The sequence below is a fragment of the Ictidomys tridecemlineatus genome, chromosome 7 (genome assembly GCF_052094955.1).
Source record: "Ictidomys tridecemlineatus isolate mIctTri1 chromosome 7, mIctTri1.hap1, whole genome shotgun sequence".
NCBI classification, from domain to species: Eukaryota; Metazoa; Chordata; class Mammalia; order Rodentia; family Sciuridae; genus Ictidomys; species Ictidomys tridecemlineatus.
The window spans coordinates 73301062-73327447 of NC_135483.1; positions in this window are offsets into that span (position 1 = coordinate 73301062).

Below are 26386 nucleotides of genomic sequence, written 5' to 3' on the forward strand. Positions count from 1 at the left end.
ACCTCATAGCTGATGACATCGCAAGGATGAGAACGTATACAGAGGAGATCACACCATGAAGTAGGAAGAGATTCAGGGATCAGATTATTGTTATAACCACTTGCTCTTCTGGGAACTCACTCACTCTAGGAGATCAGCGTTACTCCCTTCTGAGGGCAATGCCCTCATTATCTAATTATCTTACATTAGGCTCCACCTCTTTTTTGGGGGGGAGGGGAGCAGTACTAGGGATTAAACTCAGGGGCACTCAACCACTGAGCCACATCTCCAGCCCTATTTTGCATTTTATTCAAAGACAGGTTCTCACTGAGTTGCTTAGCACCTCTCGCATTTGCTGAGGCTGGCTTTGGACTCACCATCCTCCAGTCTCAGCCTCCCAAGCCACTGGAATTACACGACAGTGCCAGCATGCACAGTTTAGGCCCCACCTCTTAATGGTTCCAGCACCCCACCCCCATCACCCTAGGGATGAAGATACCAGCATCTGAACCTTTGGGGACACACTCAAAACATACCCAAACCACAGCAGGCTACAATGCTATTTTTTTTAATCTCTTTACTATTTGAGGTTCAAATTGCATGCATTAGCTTCGCCTGGGTCCTAAGCCTTGCCTCCAGCCAAGGATATAGTCCATTACGGTTAGAAGAGCTGATTCCTCAATAGGCTGAACCACAGTGCTAATAAAGAAGGCATGGAATTGAATTTAACACATCATCCTCTATTCATACCATTAAATTTAGAGGGTGGGAGGATTTTTCATTGTTATGGAATCCTGGATGCACTGGACATTGTATAAGTGACTCTGTGATGCTTAAATTTGGCTCCACTCCAAGAATCACCAATTTTATTGGGGAAGTGAAATAAGCCAGTAGTAATTATTACAGGGAGATAAGCAATAAAATAACTTAATGGAGAATCTCAAGATTTACAACAACAGAATGATAGGAAGCAAAATAGAGCCGAGAGCCAGGAAGTCTTCAGAAATGGACACTTGATAAGCCCACTTCAGGGGGTCATCAGTGCAATCTGACTAATAGATACATCACTCCCAGGACTCAGATTGCATTTTCCTCGATCCAGTGTTAGTCAGTTGCCTCCAATAAAACATTATGTTGAACTTCACCTACCAATTTTATAGTTTCAGAGCACTCTCAATGCACTCTGACCCTCCCTGGCTGGAACTGTCACTTCATGATTCATTTTTAACCTCCTGAGCCTTTCTGAGGAACCTGTCCCTTTCCATTAACTGCCCGTGAGACTGATCAACAAGAGACTTGAGAAGTCTCCGTGGGCTAACAAAGAGTCACAGAAACTGTTGGAATAAAAAGAAAGCAATGCTTACATTTCCTAAAATGTAGTATTTCCATTTTCCCAGTCTTCCTATTAATCTCTATTAGTCATAAATATGTCTCATTTCTATAATCAAGACATAATGATTTTGTGTGTCTGCACTGACCCAGGCACTGATCTTGAGAAAACAAAGATGAATGAGATGAAAATTCCTGCTCTCAAGGAATTCAAGTAGGAGAAATAGGCAAATACCACAGCAAGAGCACTGAGCTATTAATTCCTGAATTCTTCTATTTGCTCCTTCTCCCCTCTTTTCCTTCAGGTAAGAGATGAGGCTAGGATTTTTTGAAAGGAGGAAGGTTGGAATTTCCCTATGCATTACCTATGTGGGTAGTAAAGCTACTCCCTGCTCCTTCAATTTCTTCATTCACATATTCATTTATTCTTTAATTTTTACATAGGTGGTCAATTCAGTGATTCAAAACCATCAGATTGCATGGAAAGATTATTCCTGTCAGCCACCACCCTCCCCATTCCCATTCCTCCCTGGCCACAGGAAATCTTTTTCTTTTTTTTTTTCTTTTAGAAGTAGTTTCTTGAATGTATTCCTGTAGTTTATTTTTCTTTTTGTAAGCTATAATATTAAGATCAAAGAGCATATAAACACATGATAATAAACCAATAAATAATGATGATAATAGTAATAATAAACCTAATTATACAATACAATATTACTTATCTGTCAAAAGGAACCAAATTTTTATACATGTTCCAACAGAGATGGAACTTTCATTAACGCAGTGCTTAATGAAAGAAGCCAGACATGGAAAGACAAATATTATATAATTCCATTTATATGAAATGTTCAGAATAGACAAATTGGCCAGACAAAGCAGATCAGAGTTTACTAAAGAAAGGGAGAATTGGGGAGTGTTGAATGGGAGCTTTGGTTTTGTATGATGAAGTATGAGATACAGATGGTGGTTATGGTTATAGAGCATTGTAAATCTACTTAATGCCACTGAATTATTGTACACCTAAGAGTGGTTAATCTTGTAAACTGTATGTTACATGTATCATCTCACAAAACACAGGTAAGCAGTGTAAAATATATTTATAAAACTAAAACTCATGCAACTATATAAAAAGGACATAAAAGAATACTGTCAGCTGCCTAGCAGGCTTTCCTGTGACTGTCCCCAGACCAGAGCCTGTCTCTCAAAGTTCATCATCTTCCTGACATTTTTTAATCATAATTTCAAGACTTTGAAAAAATAATTCAATCCATATATGTAATAAAAAATTTTGAATGAAAAATTTGCCTTCGTTTTACATTATATAAAAGGAATTACATTTATATATTAGCAATTCTGGTTTATTTTGCTCAGTGTTGTTTTTATGAAACTTATTCATATTATTGATATATCTATAGATCATCCAGCTTTATTACTGTCTTATAGCCAAACACATTTCCAATTTTTATGATGTTCTATGCGTGTCTCAAAAAAAGTATGCATCCCCCCAAAAGTTGGTTGATTGTATCTTATGTCTATTAGGTCATTTGTTAATCATGTCATTTAAATCATCTATATCCTTAAAATTTGGGGGTGGGGAAGTAGGTACCAGAGATGGAACTTAGGGACACTCAACTACGGAGCCACATCCCCAGCCCTATCTTGTATTTTATTTAGAGACAGGGTCTCAATGTGTTGCTTAGCACCTCACTTTTGCTAAGGCTGGTTTTGAACTCACCTGCCTCCTGCCTCAGCCTCCTGAGCTTCTGGGATTACAAGTGTGCTCCACCATTCCCAGTCTTAACCTTTTTTCTTATTTAATTTCTCAACACCCGAGCAAAGTATGTCTTTAAAAACATATTCTTTTATATGTGTCTATTTTAATTAGTAATACCTGACAGTAGAATGCATATATGCATTTGGATATACCATACGTAGATGGCATATAATTTCTCATTTTTCTGAGTGTACATGTTGTAGAATCATATTGGTCATGCAGACACATAAAGTGTTAATGTCTGTTTCATTCTACTATCCTTCCTATCCCAACATCCCCTTCCCTCCCCTCCCTTCACTTCCTTCTACCTAATCTAAGGTGACGCTATTCTTCTCTAGTGCCAACCACCTTATTGTGAATTAGCATCTGCATATTAGAGAAAACATTCAGCTTTCAATTTGGGAGGATTGACTTATTTTGCTTAGCATGATATTCTCCAACTTCATCTCCATCCATTTACTGGCCAATGCCATAATTTCATTCTTATTTAAAGCTGAGTAATATCCCACTGGAAAAAAATATATATGTATATATCACATTTTCTTTATCCATTCATCTATTGAAGAATACGTGCATTGGTTCCATAGTTTAGCTATTGTGAATTGAGTTGTCATAAACATTGAGGTAGCTGCATTACTGAAGTATACTGATTTTAAGTTCTTTGGGTATTAACTGAAGAGTGGGATAGCTGGGTCAAATGGTGATTCCATTCCAAGTTTTCTGAGGAATCTCCACACCTGCTTTCCATAGTGGTTGCACCAGTTTGCAGTCCCATCAGCAAGGTATGAATGTAGCTTTCCCCGCACATTCTCACCAACATTTATTGTTGCCTGTATTCTTGATGATTCCCATTCTGACAGGAGTGAGATGAAATCTTAGTGTAGTTTTTGATTTGCATTTCTTTAATCGCTAGAGATGTTAAAAACTTTTTCATATATTTGTTGATCAATTGTATTTCTTCTTCAGTGAAGTGTCTGTTTAGTTCCTTAGCGCATTTATGAATTGAGGGGTTTTGGGTGTTTTTTAAATTCCTTATATATTCTAGAGATTAATGCTTTATCAGAAGTGCATGTGGTAAAAATTTGCTCCCATTCTGTAGGTTGTCTCTTCAACTCTCTGGTTGTTTCTACTCAGCAAAGGAAGATTTTTAATTTGAATCCATCCCATTTTTGATTCTTGACTTTACTTGAAATAGAAAATGCCATCAAAATCCTACCACCCATAAAAAGCCCAGGACCAGACAGATTCTCAGGTGAGTTCTACAAGACTTTCAAAGAAGAATTAACACTAATACTCCTCAAAGTATTCCTTGAAATAGAGAAGGATCGAACCCTTCCAAACTGATTCCATGAGACTAGCATCGCCCTGATACTAAAACCAGACAAAGACACATAAAGGAAAGAAAAAATCAGACCAATATACATGACAAATATAGATAAAAATTTCTCAATAAAATCCTGGCAACTCACATACAAAAACATATTAAAAAATTAGTGCACCATGATCAAGTAAGGTTCATCCTGGGGATGCCAGATTGATTAAATATAAGGAAATCAATAAATGTAATTTATCATATTAATATACTTAAAAACAAGAATCATATGATCATCTCAATAGATACAGAAAAAGCATTCAACAAAATACAGCATCTCTTCATTAAAAAAAAAAAAACAGAAAAACTAGGGATACTAGGAACATACCTCAACATTGTAAAAGCTATCTATGCTAAACCCAAGGCCAGCATCATTCTAAATGGAGAAAAATTGAAATAATTCCCTCTAAAAAGTGTAACAAGGCAAGGATGTTCCTCTTTCACCACTTCTATTCAACATCATCCTTGAAACTCTAGCCAGAGCAATTAGAAGAAAGAAATTAAAGAAATACAAGTAGGTAAAGAAGAATTTAAAATACTAGTATTTGCTGATGACATGATTCTCTATCTAACCATCCAAAAATTCTACCAGAAAACTTCTAGAACTAATAAATGAATTCATCAAAGTAGCAGAATATAAAATCAGCACCCATAAATCAAACACAATCCTATACATTAATGATGAATCCACTGAATGAGAAATTAGGGAAACTACCCCATTCACAATAACCTAAAAAAAACATATTAAATACTTGGGAATCAATCTTAAAAAAAAAGAGGTGAAAGACCTCTATGCTGAAAACCACAGAATACTAAGGAAAGAAACTGAAGAAAAACCTCAAAGATGGAAAGATTTCCGATGTTCCTGGATAGGCAGAATTAATGTTGTCAAAATGGCCATACTACCAAAAGCATTATACAGATTTAATGCCTATTAAAATCCCAAATGACATTCTTCATAGAAATAGAAAAAGCAATCATAAAATTATTTGGAAAAAAATAAGAGACCCATAATAGCTAAAGCGATTCTTAGCAAGAAAAGTGAAACAGAAGGCATCACAATACCAGGCTTTAAACTATACTACAGAGCCATAGTAACAAAACCAGCATGGTATTGGCACCAAAACAGACTTGTAGAACAATGGTACAGGTTAGAGGACACAGAGACAAACCCACATAAATATGGTTATGTCATACTAGACAAAGGTTCCAAAAGCATTCACTGGAGAAAAGGTAGCCTCTCCAACAAACAGTGCTGGTAAAACTGGAAATCCATACGTAGCAAAATGAAATTAGACCTCTATCTCTCACCCTGCACAAAAATCAACTCCAAATGGATCAAAGGTACAAGAACAGACACCCTCCACCTAATTTTTTAAAAAGCAGGTTCAAAGTCAGCCTAGGATCTGACTTCCTTAGCAAGACTCCTAAAGTGCAAGCTGTATTATTATTTTAACACAATGTTATTTTAAGTTATCTACATAGTTTCCTCTTTCTGTGGTCACCATTTTTTTTCTTGCTTCTCAGTCCCTTCATTTAAAAAGTCACTTTCTCTCTGCCTGTAGTAACTTCCTTCCTATACGCAAGTGAGGGCCTAGTGGTGTCTAAAAATGCATCTGTGGGTTTTCAGATTTTTGAAAATATCTGCATTTTGTCTTCTTTCTAGAAATGCATTTTCCCTGGATACAGACTGCTAAGTTACTGTGACAACATTTCAACATTCAGAAGGGCCCACTCCATCCTCTGGTTTCCTTAATTGCTCTTGATACACACCATCTGCAAGCCATTCACTCTGCTCCCTTGAAAGTAACTTTTCTCTCAGGCTGCTAAGTTAAATGTTCTGCTTATTTGGGGTATTTGGCAGTTTTACCACATTGGCTCTAAGAAGTGGCTATCTTTTCATTCTGACTGAGGCTGGGAATTTCCAGCGTGGTCTTAGTCAATGAATAGAAATTTTCTTTTCAAGAAAGAAAAAACCTTGCAAGTCAACAAGCCCAACATGAGTACAGGCCTAGAGAAGAGTGTGTTTGCAGTTTCAACCAATTGACATAGCTGAGTTTAAAATATCAACGTTGGCCTTATAACAAGGTTATGGTTATATTTATAAGCTGAGTCACCAATTTAATTGGTATTCTCTAGCCAACCTCAAATAGAGGTTCAAGGAAGCTGATATTGCTTCACCCCTCGGATTTCAGACTCACTGTGGTAGAGAATCCAGATTAACTTCTGCATTTGAGGCATTGTTTCATATACTTCATCCCATTGCCTGAAAGAATTAACATGAACATCCATTTTTAAAACTGTGTAACCAATGTGATCCTGCAAGCTGTACACGTGGAAAAATGAGAATTCATACCCCATTTGAATCAAATGTATGATATGTCAAGATCATTGTATTGTCTCAAGCAACTAATCAAAAATAAAAATTTAAAAGAAAAAAGAAAAAAAAACTTCAGTCTACTTGGATGTGGAGCTAGGTCTACTTTGGAGAGTTTCTTTGCTTATAAAAAATAACTTAAAATGTAACTCTGCTGAAGTATTATCAGCACTGATAACTGAAATACAGACCTAACTCTGGTGGGTTTTCTGGGAAAGGTACTCATTATACTAAAAACCAACTAACTTGGGCTGGGGATGTGGCTTAAGCGGTAGCGCGCTCGCCTGGCACGTGTGCGGCCCGGGTTCGTTCCTCAGCACCACATACAAACAAAGATGTTGTGTCCGCTGAAAACTAAAAAATAAATATTAAAAAAAAATTCTCTCTCACTCTCTTTAAAAAAAAAAAAACTAACTTACATCTCCAATAAATCGCATTACTTAGAACCATAAAGTAATTATACCATGGCCAGGCATAGCGGTGCACATCTATAATCCTCATAACTCAGGAGGCTGAAGCAGGGGTATTGTAAATTTAAGGTCAGCCTCAGCAATGTAATAAGATTCTGTCTCAAAATTTTTTAAAAAAAAAAGAAACATAAAAGGTTTAGGGGTATAGCTCAGTGATAGAGTACCCTTTTATTCAATGCCCAGTACAAAAATAAATAAATGAAAATAGAAATTCGATGCAACATATGGAGCACTTGAATGTGCTTGCAAGGTTTGCATGAACCATAACAGAACTCAAAGGCCATCCTCATAATGGTCTTCACTCTGTCTTGTCCTCATTTCAAAAGAGTGAACCCATGAAGACCCAAGGATCGCGGGGATGATTGTGATGTGCCATGACGTGAGCAGCTCTGTGTCCCAACCATGTTTCTGCAGTGGTCTTTCATTTCTCAGCATTTCCAATGGATGCACATGGCAGGTGTCTGGATAAAGGATTCATCTTGTTCTTTCCATGAGAAAACATTTTTCTCCACCTAAGCTTTATTTTAAGAATCTATGTGCTGCCTTTGGGCTATATATTCTGTTAATATTTTTTTTTTTGCTTTCTCTGAAAATCCAGAAGTAAATACAACTTCTTTATCCCTTTTCCAATTTTCAGGGAATAACCATTACTAAAGGGGTTAGATTGAGAGAATCACCAAATCTGGATGATATCTAAGAAAATGAGCACTATCAGAATAAAATTAATAAGAATCAACACAAAATGGATCAAATTGGCAGGTATACCACCACTCCCATAAAAGAGACAGATTATAAATACGCTTCTGGGTAGAACTGGGAAACACCCATATCTAGTCTTTACTGGAGAAGGTCAGGATTATGTTCAGAATAGCAATATATTATTGTAGAAAATTTTCTTAAGATAGAGTCACTGAGTACAATTTATGACTACTTATTCCCCCAAAATTTGGAATTGTGTCTGGTATAATGTAAAATTCTGATCACTAAAAGGCATATTGTATTGTAAGGCATTTAATAGACACAGAGCACTCCTTATGAGATAGGCAGTGTGCCAAGAACTAGATATTCAAAGTGGAGCACAACATGATCTCCATCTCCCAAGGCTTGAGGGTTAGCAGAGAGCACCACTACCTTATATTGAAAAGTGTATTATTCATCTTGGTCCAGCAGAAGGTTAGCCCCTCCAAGGGCAAAAAAAAAAAATGACTATGTTGTTTTTTCCATTTTTCCCCCAGTACCTGATGATGTATTTGGTACAAGGGAGATCCTTAACAACTACTGATAAATAAGTGAATATGCTAATGCAGTGTCTGCTTTGTGTTGGGTACCATGATTAAGTGTCAGCAAAGGCTACAGTTGATTCTCCAAGTTTTCCCATAGCTTGGATTCTATAACTATTAGTTTTACTCTCAGCTTAGTCTATAGGCCACTTTAACAAAAAGCTGTGTCTTATACAGGTTTCCATTACTGTAACAAATAACCAGAGATTTTCACCTGATAAAGATAAAAGGGTTAAGCCAGGAGCGGTGGCACACACCTTTAATCCCAGCCACTTGGGAGGCTAACGCAGGAGGATCATAAGTCTGAGGCCAGCCTCAGCAGCTTAGTGAGGCCCTAAGCAACTTAATGAGACCATATCACAAAATAAAATAATAAAACAAAAGGGCTGGGGGTGTGACTGAGTGATTAAACACCCATGGATTCAATCCTAGTAAAAGAAAGAAAAGAAGGAAGGAAGGAAGGAAGGAAGGAAGGAAGGAAGGAAGGAAGGAAGGAAGGAAGGAAGGAAGGAGAGAGAGAGAGAGAGAGAGGGAGGGAGGGAGGAGGGAGATTAGTTTGGCTTACAGTTTTAGAAGTTTCATTTCATGATCCACAGGCCCTGTTGATTTGTGCTCGGGCAGTGTGTCATGGCTGGAATGCAGGTTGAAGCAGATGCACTTATCTCCTGGCCCGAAGTGAAGGAGAAAGAGGAGGGGCTGGGTTGCAGGATCCCTTTCAGGAGCCTCCAGTGACCCGAAGGTCTTGCACCAGATCCCACCTCTTGAGGTTCCCACCACTTCCCAATAGCACCAGGCTGGGGTCCGATTCTAACCTTTGCACTGAGGACATTCTGGATCCAAACTGTAGCAAAATGTAAATCACTGAAACTTAATTCTTGATGTGTTTTTATTCTCAGATATAAAATATATAAATACGAAGGGGTGCTAAAAAGTAAACCATGTTAACAATAATCTCTTTAATTGAAATGTCACTTACAAATCACTATATGCTAGGCTTAGAGTGAAATAGGTATATACATGTATTCTAGGTGCTTTTCCAAATGGTGATATGCATAATTTTGGATGTCTATCATGAATCTTGGGTTGTAAATAGATTAACCTAAAAGTTCATCAGATGTAGATTAATTTTAATGTGTTTAGGGGAAAAAATATGACATTAAATTAGTGATATCATGGATATTATCGACATGGTTTCAGATGAGGCTCAGCTCTCCTCTACCACTAAATTACCTGTTTTAAAGACAGTTTAAAGAAAAAAAAAACAAGTATATAATAGTTCAGGTTATAGCTGCATATGACAGAAACCATGAAGGAAGTGAACCTGAGGAGATTCATTGGTCCCCTCTGGATGATTTCATAGGGTACTAAAACAGGTGGAGAAGACAATAAGGTAGGGAAAAACATGTGTATGCTCATAGGCTGGAGCCAGACCACTGGGTTCCAATCTCAGATCTCCTGTTCACCTCTTTCTTTGAGTTTGGGCAAGTCACTTGGCCTTTCCAAGTCCTGGTTTTCTCATCTGCAGAATGAGGATGTTGATAGTCATTACCTCACAGTTGCAGGATTGAGACTGGAACACAGGCATCTCTGATATTATAAGCCATACCAAGATCTCTCCTGGATGGCAGAGGGGTTTTATCTCTTGTGCCAATTTGAAGAATTGGAAGCGTCTGCCTGTGGTACAACAATGACACATATTTGAGACTTCATGGGGGAAAGGGACTAATAAATGTCAGATATCTGCCTCCAGATATATTTCCTGCATGGTGCTCTGTTACTGTCTACTTGTAGGTCCAAGCTCACATTAGACCCAGTAACTTCTAAGCTCACATTAGACCCAGTCTCACTAGGACCAGTGCAAAGGGCAATGAGGATGAAAGATAACCCAATCAATCCATTTCTTTTTATATTTTCTTATCGATACTGACACCAATACTAACAGAGACGTGGCATCAGCTAAAATTAAGACTTCCACTTTGAAATTAATGTATGTTGCAAAATAGTATTTTACATTAATCAAATGTTACTGCTTCACTTGCAAAAGATAGCTAATCTAAACATTTCAGTAAACTTAATAGGTGTTTAATTTTCTGAAAGAGGAGGAAGGAGGGGGAAGTTGGAGAAGAAAGAAGAAGAAGGGAAGAAGAAAGAAATAGTGGTGTGCACAGTCCAGACATCAGAAATGATCCTGGTCAGTCATTGGCTGATGGCCTGTCTCGATGGCTTCTCCCAACTTTGGAAGTTCTCAAAAGCAGAGAATGTGTCCAGCCTGAACTGACCCTCCCCAGCTGTTTGCTTCAGTCTAGGCAAACACATGGTCATGATCAGATCCATAGCCACTTGAAGCTCAGTGGAATGACGACTCCCAGTGTCCCTTTTCAGGAGGTGGCTGGTCCTGTCCATCTGCCTTCACCATGGCTACTCTCTGCAATCAATTCCAGCTCTGTCCTGCCGTCATCTTGATACTCATCTAGCCATCTGCCATGGAAAGAGGAGATAATTAATAAGACAGAGAAGTGAAAGGAAGCACATTATATGAAAGAGTAAAATATAAAATGGATTAATATTTAAAAAGCATTTGCAATTTCAAGCCACTCCAAATTGTCTTTAATTAACTTCAGCAAAACTGTCCTACACTTGAGTTGCAAGGTCACATTCGTTCACTCTAAAATTCTGGTTTTTAGAAAAGTCCTCTGGAAACATTACCTATATTTTAATACATCTTAAAATCAGTAAATATTTCTCATTTGGAGTACTGTTTGTGACAGCCTTGATTTCTCTCCTGGCATGTGACTAGCAGTTGTATATTGTGGCCAAACCCTCAGACTCTATCATGGCACTCTGCAAGAGAAATAATAAATAAGATATGAACCACATATACAAAAAAATAAATAATGTAGAGGGTAAAAGGTGAATTTTAATAATTTTCATTTCCTTCAAATTCAAAAAATTCAAAAAGATTATTTAAACATATAATCAATATGAAGATTATGTCACATTCTTTTTTGTACTACATCTTTAAATTCAAATTAGTCTCAATGGAGGAATTTGCTAGATATTATGTGGTTGTGGTTTCCACATAAGGGCAGACAACTCTGAAACTGGACATATTTGATCTGCATTCTGTTTCCATCAACTTTATTTATTATAGTTATATATTCCACCAATATATATTTTGAAAAAAAATCCTCTTTTTGCCTCAGTTTCCTTGTCTGTGAAATAGAAGTACCCCACAGCCCACCTAAGCTTTACTGTGGGGATCAAATGAGTCTGTGTGTGGAGTTCTGGCTTTACCTTAAGCCTACCCTTTGATATGAGTCAAATAAACACTGTGATGGATATTCTTCTGATTTTCTCTCCAGCAACAAGGAAAATAGCTCTTACAGTTTAAATCTGGAATATCCCCCAAAAGCTTGTGTGTTGAAAACATGGTCCCCTGTGCAGCCAGGTTCAGAGTTGGGGTTTTTAGGTAGTGATTGGATCGTGAGGGTTCTGACATCATTAGTGGATTAGTTCATTGAGGGCTGAATGGATTACCCGGACCCCTTTGGAGGAGGTAGGTCACAGGGAGAGTACCCTGGAAGGGTGTATCTTCTCTCTGGCCCCTCCTTCTCTCTTTCTCTCTCTCTCAGTTTCCTGGATGCTATGATCTGGCAGTTTTCCTGTTGTGCTCTCCCTTGATGTTCTGCCTCCCTACAAGTTCAAAGCAATGAACCCAGATGTCCACAGCTCCATGAAACCTCCAAAATCATGAATCAAAATAAGCTTTTCCTCCTCTAAGTTGTTTTTCTCAGTGATGAAAGATTGACTGACGCATCAGCCATGTCAACCTGAGGGAGTCCCACAACAGAAGAAATCCGCTGTTCCTTAACTCTGCAATAAAGCTATAAATAACTTTGTTTCTCAGAGGCCTTTTCTATTCTCATAATTAAGAGGGGATTTGAATTTAAATAACTGATAAACTCTGCTGAGAAGATAGTAAAACCTGGGTCTTCGAAACTCTCCAAAATGTCATTAGGATTTTCAGACAAAACAATTATATAGAAGACTCAGAATTTTGTGTGAAGATATTTTTCCTAAAGGCAATAAACAAGATTATGGTGATACAATGGAAAAGAAAGATGGAGAGATGCTGGATTAAAATTCTCGAGAGTTCAGGAACATAGAGACCCAGCTCTCTGGCTAACTCTTCTATGAGTTGGGCATATCATTCATCTCTTGGAGAGTCAGTTTTCTTGTCTGTCCAACAAGGCATAAAGTAGGTTATCTTTGGTTTCTTCCATTTCTGAAGAAATAGCCAGAAAACTTCTCTTTTTGTACTTATCTAACCCTGGGTCATCAGAGAAAATGAGCAAGGAAAACATTTAATACTGCCATAATTCAGTTAAGGATGACATGCAATGATACACCTGTATGCAATATTTAATATGATGTCGTGTTGAACAATACATCATCTTAAATATTTTCATCTACAACATTTTATTCCTATAAATCAAATTTCCAAGGCTTGTAATTATTCAGAAATGTAGAAATAAGTCACCTCCATTTTGACTTCTACTCCTTTACCTTGCCAGTAAAATTAATTTTGGCTCTGAAGAGAACATGACTCTTCTCATCTGCTCAGAGCAATTCTTTGTCTTAAATGTGACACACTTAGAAAAATCATCATCTTTTATTTATTTTCATGATATCTCATAGTCACCATCTCATTCAAAACAATAAAGCTATATCACATAATATTAAACATAGCCTCATATAATATCAATTATCTAGATGTGATATAGAATGAAATGTTATATGCATGCTGGCCAAATTTGAGCACTTAATATGTAGACAGTACAACCAAATAACTGATTTTAAAGTTTTATTTGATTTCAATTAATTTAAATGTAATTGTGGCTAATGGCTACCACATTGGAGTATGCAGATACATTTTTTTTTTTAAAAAGCCAATTATTTGGAGAATTCTACATAATTGATACATGATCTAGAAATAAAAGTGAGTTTTCCTGATCCATTTGGTTTGGTCTTGGATCTGAAGATTTCTTATATTTACAATTGCTTCTATGACATTTGCCACCCTAGAGCTTCTAATAATCACAAGCCATTTTTGAAAGTACTTTATATACATTGAAATCCTAAAACAACCCTGCAAAATAGGCATTATTACTGACATTTTACATAAGAATAAACTGAAAGTTGTCAGAGCTAGTTAGTAATGTGTTATTATTCAAATCTAGTTCTGAAAATCATGAATCTTTGCTCCTTTCACTCTTCTTTAATTAATAAGAAAGATTTCTTGAAAAAACAAAAGTATAAGGTCTCTTCTGAGAACTTTAACTTTGTAAAATGTCAATAACTACTAAGATACTCATGTATTTTAAAAGAATGTGTTCTGGGTTGGGGAAGAAGATAAGAAAAGTGTTTTAAATTTCTTTCATAGAGAAAGCAACTCCTTATTAAGTTTCAAAAGAGTGGCTATTTCCTAGAATCAAAAAGAGTAAAGTAAAATCCAGCCAGCCACCCAGTGTGCTTCTCTGCAAGTCTGATAGAGTATAAATCACTTTAGGGAATAGTGAAGTCAACCCATCTGCTAAAGAGCACACCCAGCTCTCCAGTTTCATTTAGAATTACATCCCTCCTCCCTTATCAGTCATCAAGTGAGAGCTCTTTGAAGACAGGAGATCTTTATTTTTATCTCCATATATCCAGGACTTGGTGTAGTGCCTGACACCAAATATTTTCATCTGCATCATTCTGTTCCTATAAATCCAAATTTCCATGCCATGGTTTTGCACGAATAAATAGAGGAGTAAAGTAATACACAAAATGCAAGGCATGAGTTCTCCAGATTGAAGGAACATAGAGTCACATAGATGTAACATCCTGATACCTGCGTCCTCACAGTGCAAGTCTCTCCCAGGGCCCTTAGGCTAACACTGGTGCTTATATGGGAGGCAAGAGGTCCCTGCTGAGAGAGACAGGACTCCTTTCTGCTGGGCCTCCAAGGTATATTCCACTTCTTGATATGGCAGCTGGTCAATTCCTATTGCATGAAGACTGAACAAGTGGATCAACACACTCTACAGATTAGTTGATAAGGAACAGAAATTACCACCATTTTGTCCCATCATTCCAGATGTGGAACACCTACTAAAAGGTTAATTGGGCAAAGTTACCACTATGGTAACTTTGAAATAATAATTGGATATTTGTTACATTGGCAGAATTAAAAACTTGGGACGTAATGGGTTAATTTCATAATGTCAATTTTTAGTGCATTTTGTTGTAAGATAAACGTGATATTCTCTTTGCATCACCTCTATAAAGTAAGTAGGGAAGATTTAATCTTTTTAATCATAAGATTTTTGAAAACGGGGGATCAGAGTTTAAGTGATTCACCTATGGCTACTTGGCCAAGAAATTACACAGCTGCCCTTGAAGTTTGATTCTCTTATTATTACTATGCCATCTAAGTATAAAGGAGTTCAGAGTTCATGCACATAATTTCATTTGGGTTTAAATGATTCAAATGAACTAGGGAAATAAAGCATTATTCCTGCCTTACAAATGAGGCCACTGAACTTGAGAAAAGTTGAAAGAAGTACCCAGAACTAGCAGTGTCCTAGCAAGTATTTGAGAAACAGAGATAAGAACCTTTTTTTTTTACAGTTATCAAAATACTTTATTTTTTCCCTTTTTTTTCTTTTTTTTTCTTTTTTTTTATTGTTGGTCGTTCAAAACATTACATAGTTCTTAATACATCATATTTCACAGTTTGATTCAAGTGGGTTATGAACTCCCAACTTTACCCTGTATACAGATTGCTGTATCACATCAGTTACCCTTCCATTGATTGACATATTGCCTTTCTAGTGTCTGATGTATTCTGCTGTCTGTCCTATTCTCTACTATCCCCCCTCCCCTCCCCTCCCCTCCCCTTTTCTCTCTCTACCCCTTCTACTGTAAATCATTTCTTCCATTTGTATTATCTTGTCTTACCCCTCCTTTCCTCTTATATATCATTTTGTATAACCCTGAGGATCGCCTTCCATTTCCATGCGATTTCCCTTCTCACTCCCTTTCCCTCCCACCTCTCATCCCTGTTTAATGTAAATCTTCTTCTCAAGCTCTTCGTCCCTACCCTGTCCTTGTTTACTCCCCTTATATCAAAGGGGTCATTTGGTATTTGTTTTTTAAAGATTGACTAGCTTCACTTAGCATAATCTGCTCTAATGCCATCCATTTCCCTCTAAATTCTATGATTTTGTCATTTTTTAATGCAGAGTAATACTCCATTGTGTATAAATGCCACATTTTTTTTTTATCCATTCATCTATTGAAGGGCATCTAGGCTGATTCCACCATCTTGCTATCGTGAATTGTGCTGCTATGAACATCGATGTAGCAGTGTCCCTGTAGCATGCTCTTATTAGGTCTTTAGGGAATAGACCGAGAAGGGGAATAGCTGGGTCAAATGGTGGTTCCATTCCCAGCTTTCCAAGAAATCTCCATACTGCTTTCCAAATTGGCTGCACCAATTTGCAGTCCCACCAGCAATGAACAAGAGTGCCCTTTTCTCCGAATCCTCTCCAGCACTTATTGTTGTTTGACTTCCTAATGGCTGCCAATCTTACTGGAGTGAGATGGTATTTTAGGGTGGTTTTGATTTGCATTTCTCTGACTGTTAGCGATGGTGAGCATTTTTTTATGTACTTATTGATTGATTGTATGTCCTCCTCTGAGAAGTGTCTGTTCAGGTCCTTGGCCCATTTATTGATTGGGTTATTTGTTATCTTATTGTCTAATTTTTTGAGTTCTTTGTATATTCTGGTTATTAGGGCTCTATCTGAAGTGTGTGGATTAAAGATTTGTTCCCAGGATGTAGGCTCCCTGTTTATCTCTCTTATTGTTTCTTTTGCTGAGAAAAAAACTTTTTAGTTTGAGTAAGTCCCATTTGTTGATTCTAGTTGTTAACTCTTGCGCTGAGTTTTCTTTCCATCTCAGCATACTTATTCCAGAAGAGGAAAATGTTGAATATTATAAATAGAGAACTGTTAATGCTCATAGGAGCAGCTTCCTGAGAAGAGAAGACCTTAGACTCGGTTTTAAGAGAGGAATTGGTGTACACTAACAGCTGAAATGAACTGGCCAGGGAGAGCCTCACTTTGCATAATTTTGCATAATGATAATAGCCCACCTGTTGCATGGAAACAGCACCTCCTGACTGCCATCTTCCTCTTCAGACTTAACAACAATACTCTTGAGAAACCATCCATTACCTGTGTAAATTGACAAAGAAGATCACTTTAACTCTGTAGCACAAAATGTACTAACATTGTGATTTTATTCATGGACCCTCCAAATGTTCTTTTTAAAGTACACTTGTCAGGCAATTTGGCTTCAGAAATATGCACATATAAATTATACCAGTAGAGAAATGAAAGCATGAGTGAGTGACCTAATTACTCAGTGTAGTAAAAGCAGAGGAAAAAAAGAAGATTTCCTATCAGGGACACAGGCTCTCCATAAAATTAAAAAAAAAAAATTAAATGCATGTGAGCTAAAAATAAAGTGAGAATTAAATTCACATAGATGTGCTTATATAAATACAGTTATACTTGGGTATAGATGATTGATATGTTTATACAATATAGGAAGTCACAATCAATCATCATTCTAAAGGGTGAAAAATCAGAAGTTATCATTGGTTACAGCATTTGTTAGTGAAATTAAAGAAAGAAAGGGAAAATGGGAGGGAGAAGAGGAGAAAATGAAGGAGAGAAGGAAGAGAGAAGAAAGAAAAGTGAGGATAGGAAAAAAAGAAACAGAACTGTGATTACTCACACATCTGTAGTGGGTTTAGGTAGTGGGTTCACCCTACTACCTAAATTACAGAAACTCACTGGAATCAGAGAGATGAGAAAAACAGTTACCTACAAAATACATATATAAAAATCCAGTGCATTTCTATTGACCAGCAAAGAACAGTTTAAAAAAAAAATAAGTCATTGAAAGTTATTGTCAAATTGCCATAAAAAATAGAGGAATAAATGTAAAAACTGTTGTAGTATGATTTACAGAAAAAAAAATTGTCTACATTTAAGGAATGACAGCAAAACACCAAGAAGAAATAGAGCACGATCCCAAATTGAGAAGTAGCATTGAGGAGATGTCTGTTTCTTATAAACAAATGAGAATGTAATTAAATCAAGTTTGCTACAATGTTCTACAAGAAAATCAACAACCTGATGATCACATTTATGTAGGTGACAAAGGCCTAAGAATATCAGAGGCACATCTGGATCAGAATAAGGTAGTGGGTTCACCCTACTAATTATTCAAATCTATTATAAATCTGTACTAATTAAAGCAATACAGAATCAATGCTGGCACAGGTAAGTTGACTATGGAACAACAAAAATGATTGACCTATACCATACATATATATATATATATATATATATATATATGTATATATATATATATATATATATATAAACTTGATGCACATAGACTTTGCTGTCTCTGTAGAGTAGTGTGGAACTATAAAGCAGACTGCAATCAGAAACCATAACAAGCAATCTTAATTATCAATGAGAAAGTTGCAATTGTTAAGCAATCTTAATTATCAATGGAGAAAGTTGCAATTGTTAGTTGACTTTTAAACATTTGTGTGAAAACATCAAAACTCTCTTGCTGTTAGCTAAAATTGTATTTGAAAATGAAAAAAAAATAGTAACACTAATACTTAGTATCCAGTAATTTATTAAAATTAAAAGATTTTATTTATTGGTAAAAAAAAAATCTTAAAAGTAATTGTATATTCCTCTCTCCTCCCCCCCCCTCTCTTTCTCTCTCTCTGTCAAATAATATATAATATAGAGTAAACATCTTTTTTGTGCCTTTGAAAAATGCCAAACTCCTTTATTGATTTGCCATTAGCTTCTAACATTTTATATTTCATGTTTTCTATATCACAAAATTCTATGAGCACTCCTTTAATGTAAAGTTTTTATCAAAACTTTCATTCTTTTATTACAACCGCTTTGCTCATTCATGGTGTTCAGTACTCTCAGTGATTTCTACCTAATCACAGCAATGTCAAAATCCCTAAGACTGTTAAGTTTCTTCTAAAACTCAGTTTATGTTAGATTTGAATTTTACATCCATGGTGTTCACTTTTCTTTCTATTTTTTTCACTTCTTTGTTGCAATTTCATCTTTCAATTATACATTATTATAAACTCCCACATGGATTCATTGCTGGTGAACAAGAAGCCAATACAAGCACATGCTTTGCTGTCTGGGCATGAACTCATAACAGCTGTGCAGTGACCCATTACCAACAGACTTTGAGAGAAGTGATGTGATTGGTCACTGATTAGGATGTACATCTGTTATTCACATCATGACTTGTGGACTGAAAAGCTGGAAACATATTTGTACTTGATGCAGTTACAGTTAGTTTAGGATGGTAACTGAAATTTGAACTGTGTGGGTAGGGGATTTGCATTATTCAAATCATCATAACTAAAATTTATGCATACAGAAACTGTGAAGAGCTGCCTGTCTACCATAAAGGTGACTTTGTAGAGCACATGGGTAAATATGTAGTAATTGATTAACAATGATGGTATCACTGATTATACATACAGCAAAAAAAAATTGAAGTGGATTTTACCCTCATATCATACACAAAAATTAATTGCAGATGGATAAATATTTCAGTCCTAAAGACAAGACTTATAATATATGCATGTGTATGTTTAAACATAATATATGTATGTGAATATTATCTACCTATCTATCCCCCTATCTATCTGGAATACCCTAAGGACAATGAAGATTTTCTTAAGACACAAAATGTGCTCATCATTAAAGGAAAAAAAATTTAAAAAAAAACTATCAAGTTAAGCTCAATTGCATTAATAAATTAGGAATTTCAGTTATCAAAATGTACCATAAGCACAAGATAGCTCAGCAGTCAGTGCTAGTAGCTCTCTGCCTTTTGACATCTCTGCAAAGTTAAAGTCCATATTTCCAAGGTGTCTTTGCAGGTAGAGGTGAACTATGTGACTAATTTATCAGTAATGACATGTGGCCAGAAGTGTAGCTTCCATCTCACTTGCTTAGAAAACATTGTTCCTAGGGACTTTTCTTCTTTCTCACATGCTGTGACCAGCTTCAAACACAAAAGAGCATGTGGTGCAGTGTTGGAAGAATAACAGGCTGGTAGGACCCAGGTTCCTCATGGATGACTCAGCAGTCACCACAACACACAGCTTGGAGCTGTTCCCTGAATATGAAGGAAACTTCTATCTTATCTATTTTAAAACCTGATTGGCTGCTTTTTATTAGAGGACTTTTGCTTTAACCTTAGACATTACTGACAAGGGCATATATTTCCACGGTAGAAGAAATTCAATGTACAATAAAATGATAAAAGAATGCTCACTTTTCCTAGAAATCAGTACAATGCAAATTAAAGCTACAGTGAGACTCCACTTGATGCCCACTAAATAAAGGCAAAAATTAGGTGTACAAAATGTTGATGAGAATATAATACAACATAAATTCCTATACACTTATAGATAGGAGGAAAACTCGGTACTGTCATTTTTGAAACAAGTAGTTTAATGTCTAAAACTGAACATGACCATATCCTTTGAACTAGCAACTGACATCTATACCTTTACCCTACAGCAGGATTTCTCACCCTGAGCACTATTGACATTTTTTGACTTGATGATTCTTGTTGTGATTTTTGTTCTGTGAATTGTAGAATATTTAGCAAGATTCCATATCTATATCCACTATATGCTGGTAGTACTTTCTATCAGTTGTGACAACCAAAGTATCTTCAGGCATTGCTAAATACCCTGGGGTAAGAGGGCAGCAAAGTCATCCCCAGCTGCAGCCACCACCCTAGAGGGACTCTTGCTTCTATGCACAAAGAGACATATCAAGAATGTCCATTTCAGAGTGTTCGTAACAATTGAACGAGGAACAACACAACTATCCATTAACAAGAAATGGATAGATAGATTATGTGTAGCCACGCAAAAGAATTTTAAATACATGTGAAAATAAATTATCTGAAATACTACACATGAAAATGAGTGAATCTCAGAAACAAACACTTGAGTTAAAAGACATATCATCACGAAAGGCTTCATACAACACAGCTGTTTTTACAAAGCACAAAGGTATCAAAAGTATTTTCAAGGACAAAGACATTATTCATAAAGCCTTTTCATAAGCCAAGATTATATTTTAAAATCAAGAAATGATAAAAAATTGGAGATGATATCTTGGGGGCGAGCATAAGAGAGGCAAATGCAGGTAGAATAACTGGTATTGATAATAGTGTAGGCTTCAGTTAGGGGGTGATGGATTATGAGACATTTTATAGTACATATTTAAAAAAAAAACAAAAATAAACATAGCTTAGACAGTCTGTTATAGCAATGCTTTTCTTTTAGTTAAAAGTGAATAGAATGTCTAAGGGAAATCTAGTTGAAGAATTTCAAAATCACATTATAATGATTATTTCCAATTTTCTCCAAATTTCAAATAACTTAATTCTATCAGTCATAGATGTTCATCAAAATTCCCAAGTATCCAGCCAACACCTGGCTCTTACCCCAGCCTACACCATCTTCTATCTCTTCATGAAAAAATCTTCATGTTCTGGACTCAGTGTATCCCCTTAACTAAGGCATAGCAGCACTCTGAAGGTCACATTCAGAATATTTATCATACTTTGTTATAATTTAATAAAATTATTTCATATGTGTCTGCCCCCACTGGGCCCTGCCCATGAGCACAGAGACCACCTGCATCTTGTTCACCTTCATAAGTCCAGCCTCTGGCAAAATGCCTGGCATACAGCAGCTCTTGATCCAGAGCTTTTCCCCTGGAAGCCAGTCCATGGCCGACATCAATCAAGCGTTTGTATTAAAACAAACAGAAAAGCATGCATATTTCTGATTACTCAGAATCCACTGGATGAGAATCCCTGTGAGTGGATCCAGGAGCCTATTTTACTTGCTTTCCGATACTCCGGTAATTCCTAGATATTCTGAAATGTTACAAAGTTTGCTGCAAATTGGGTGTTTTACTAAAGCTTTTTATTTCTCTTATCCATAGATAAACTGTATTCATGTTAAAAAGAATAATGTTGTGCATCGCTTCTTTTTAAAAAATGAAAAGCGAAAAGCGAGAGAAAAAAAAAGCCTTGAGAATTTGCTGAAGTCTTTCCCACACCTGAACAGGTTTTTGTTAATGAATGTTTCACGGAAAGAAAAAAAATCAATATTTTATAAGTTTGTTGCTCTCTCTACCGAAAGCCTTTTCTGTGTGAGTAATTGGGTTCTGTAAACATGTTTAAAATCACAGCATTCCCTTCATTTTTCCTTTTGTAGTTCTCATTTTTTTGTATCAAACATTATAACGCCTTCTCATTCAAGCATTCAGCCCCTCCCCAACCCCCTCAAAATAAATCCCTAATTGTTCTCCCATCACCTAGGATAGCTTTTGCCCTGCTCTTGTGTGCCCAGCACCTCAGCTTGGGCTTTACAGGGTGTGGGTTAGACTTCTATCATCATTTCCTTCCCTCATCACCAATGGGAGGTTCAGAATCACTTTCAAGACTCTGCTTAAGCCAACTGCTCTGCTCTGATCCCTGTTGAAGCCATGGCCTCATTCTGATCAGCCATTCTGCAAGTCCTAGCCCTACATGTGGGGGAGATGTGGGTCAGTGCAGGAAATCTCCATGCACACTACCATTCTTTATGAAAATAACCTAAAGGCATAGATTCTCCAGTGACACCTCTGTGCAGTGACACCCTCCACAGTGTTGTCCTCTGCAATGACGTGCCTGTGCAGTGACACCATCTGTTGAAATATTCCTTACTGTGACACCCTCTGCAATAACACCCTCTCCTGTGATACCCTCTGCAGTGACATTCTCCACAATAATACCTTTTGCAGTGACACCTCTGCAGTGACACCCCTCTGCAGTGACACTCTCTACATTAACGCCCTCTCCTGTGATACCCTGTCCTGTCACTCTCTCTGCACTAACACCCTCTCCTGTGATACCCACTGCAGTGACACTCTCCACAATAATACCCTTTGCAGTGACACTCCTCTGCAGTGACATCCTCTCCTGTGACATGCTCTGCTGTCACACCCTCTGCTATGAAACTCTGCAGTGGCACCCTCTGCAGGTGACATGCCTTTGCAGTGTGCTGGGACACCACTCTAAAACAGCCCCCCCCCCCCATATAACAGGCAGCATTTTATGTTGTTCCTTCCTATATTCATTTTTTTCCTCTGCCTCTTTTGAAGAATTTCCCCAATATAATCATGAGCTTATTTACTTATGTGTCTCTTTTCTTTCTATTAACTGCTCCTGTCACCTCTCTGCTTCCATTCTTTTTGCATTTGTCAAAAACATGGTTCTTTTTGAGATGGCCATTTTAGATTTTTCCTTGTTCTTTTCAAAAAAAGCATTACAGATAATCATTTCATTTATTTAAAACCATTCGTTCAAAGAATGGTCACTAATTAAACTATCTATCCTGTCAAGCACTGTACTATAGGGCCCTACAAGGATAAAGACAAGTGATAAATAAGTCCAGTCTCCAAAAGTCTTAATCTAGCAGAAAGGAAAAGGAGCATAGAAATAACCACAATAAATGGTTTTGCTGCAGGGACATAAGTTAACATATGTATTTGCACTTTAGCTTTAAAGACTACAGCTCTAAATTCACATCTTCATACATGTAGTCAACATGCCTTGTGTGCAAACAGAGATATGATAAATTGTGTTATAAAGATGTATTAAGAATTGTAATGCAAAAAAGGAGAGATCATGTATAACCGCATAATTTGGCATGAACGTACTTAATATACAGCATTACCAAAAATTGTGCTGTGACTGGATAATTATAAATATAATGCATTTCACTATTGTCATGTATGTAAGAAATAAATAAAAAAATATAGTTCCAGAGGCAAACAAACAAAAGTAATTTTAATAGTTCTAAGGAGTTAGTTAGTAAAAAAGATATTAATGAAGTATAGTTGACAGGACTTGGATAACATATATATCAGAGTAAAAGTCAGGGAGGGTAAGAAGGATCAAGGATGATCCCAAAGCTTCCGGTTTGCTGAGGGTTGAAGGCTTTGGGATGAGGAACATGGGAGAAATGCATCTTCAAACACTGCCCAGTGCTTCTAGACACAAATACACACACACACACACACACACACACACACACACTCACTTTTAGGAAATTTCCCTCAGAATAGCATAACTGTCTGCTTTTGTAAGTCATACAATAAGCTTAACCTGAGAAATCTTTACTGTAGTATACTGTTTTAGAAGTCAATTATTTTCTAATCTCAGTTTTACATGACCTATATGTTTCACCGACCTTTTATATTATTTTTAATAAATTAGCAAAAACAATTTCTGACCAAGAAAACAAACCTTACCTGGACCCATGCCATCATGACTAATCAGGCATTTCTTCAGTTGTCCAAGAGACACCGCCGTAATGGAAAAAATATCAACCTGCAAAACAACAACAACAAAATGAACCCAGTGACCATTGGGATAGTTCCTTTCTTTCTAGGAAAAAAAAATGGTATTATTATTATCAATACTCTATTGCTACATTCCATGTTGCTATACACTACCAGTGTGCTATTATTATTACCATTATGATAGAATTATGTAGTTTTCATGAGTGGTCTCTCCTACACTATGTGTTGTGGGAGGCACACAAACACATAGCACATGATTCTTTCTGTCCTCAATTGTACAGTCAATTAAAAATATTTCACTCTTCAAAGTTTTATTCCTACATTAACTCACTTAGTCCTCAGAACAACACAACCCAGGAAGTGAATACTACCCTCTTTCTTATTCAATAATGTGAGAGATTAATACATACAATTAAGGGCACTTATCCCCCATCAGCTGCTAGTGAATGATACAGCCAGGACTCTGACCAGGGAGGCTGCTGCCAAAAGGCATCTTCCTACCATTATTGCTCTGCCTCTCAGTATCTTTTGTTTTTAAATAAATGATATATGCAAGTATATGTATATGTATGTGTATGTGTATGAAATATTTTTTTGTTTGTTTATTTTTTTTGTTTTTGATTTTCTTTTGTTTTTGTTTTGTTTTTGGTACTAGAGATTGAACCCAGGGGCCATTAACCACCAAGCCACATCCTCAACCCTTTTTTTAAATATTTTATTACAGACAGGTTTTTGTCAAATTGCTTAGGGCCTCTCTAAATTGCTAAGACTGACTTTAAACTCATGATCCTCCTGCCTTAGACTCCTGAGCTGCTGGGATTACAGGTGTGCACCACTGCACTCAGCACCAAATAAAAAAAAATATGTATATACAATTTTATTTATATATGTATATAAATAAGAATATATATAATTTCTGTGATATATATGTATATGTATACATGTATATATGTATGTGTGTGTTTGTATACATAGACATACATAAGAAATTTTATAATAAATGGTAAAATAATCACAAAGTATACAAATTACAAATGCACACTCAATAAACATTCCATATAATTGTCTGGGCTCAGAACCCTAAAGTCTGGCCCTTTGGCAGGCTGAGCACTTTGAACTAAAGGAAATTAAAAGGCCTCAGAAGCATTCCTCGAAATGAGTTCTTCTGCCCTCCCGTCCCTCCATGGCCCTTCTCCCCCAAGTCAGTTATAGAAACCAGACTTTCTTTTCTACAAGGCAGGTAATGGAAACTAGAACTTCTCTCCCTGAAAGCAAGCTATAAACCTTGCAGACTCTCACATCCTCCTACCTTTCTGTGGCTGGCCATAAAGAAATTCTCTGACCTACTTCACTTGATGGTAGTTTTCTAGAGAGTTCCTGCCCCACACCAAAGAGAAAGGCATGCTACATGGAGAGGCCAAGAACATCTGAACAGACTGGTTTTCTTCCTAGGTTTGCCCTTCCGCTGGTTAATATCAGCTCTCACCCTTGTTGATGAATCATATTTCAAAACAATTGTCCATTTGTCATTAAATTTGAGAACAAAATTAGACTGTTTTCCTTGGGTCTTTGGATCTTCCACTTATAGTTCCTGTGCCACATAAAATGTTAATTTAAAAAAGTATGCTATGTTTTGGTCTTGTTCACCTATCATTTGTGGCAGCCATGACGCTTATGATGGGTGAGGAAAGAAATCTCACATCTCCTCCCCTCCATGAGTAGCAGAGCATTAGCTGCATCCTCTGACCGTGGCGATGCCCCTTCCCACACATGTGTACCCAAACAGTATCCAATATCCCATTTTTTGACATACCTCATTAGTTTCACCTGGTCTGAAAACATTGTACATGGAATGATACAGTGTGTTCACCTTCTGACTTCCTTGTTTCATTCAATGTGTGTAAAATTCATCCAGCTGTTTTGTCCAATAGCATTTTATTTATTTTCATTATTAAATATTATCTTAAATTATCTATTTGTTTTGCTATTTATGGACAATACTGTTCCTAGAATAATACATTGCATAGTGTTCATAAATATATCATCTCATATTTGCTTTCATTTCTGTTGAGGAACAGAAGATTCCTATACTCCATTTTCATGGATAGTCTCAGTTTTCTAAAAAGCTTATGCAAACATATACTCTGTATGTGCAGCATGTGGAAATTTATAGTGCTCTATGGGCTACAAAACTTGTTATTGTCATTCTTTTCAAGTTTAGATTTCTTATTTCTTAGCTGATTTGGAT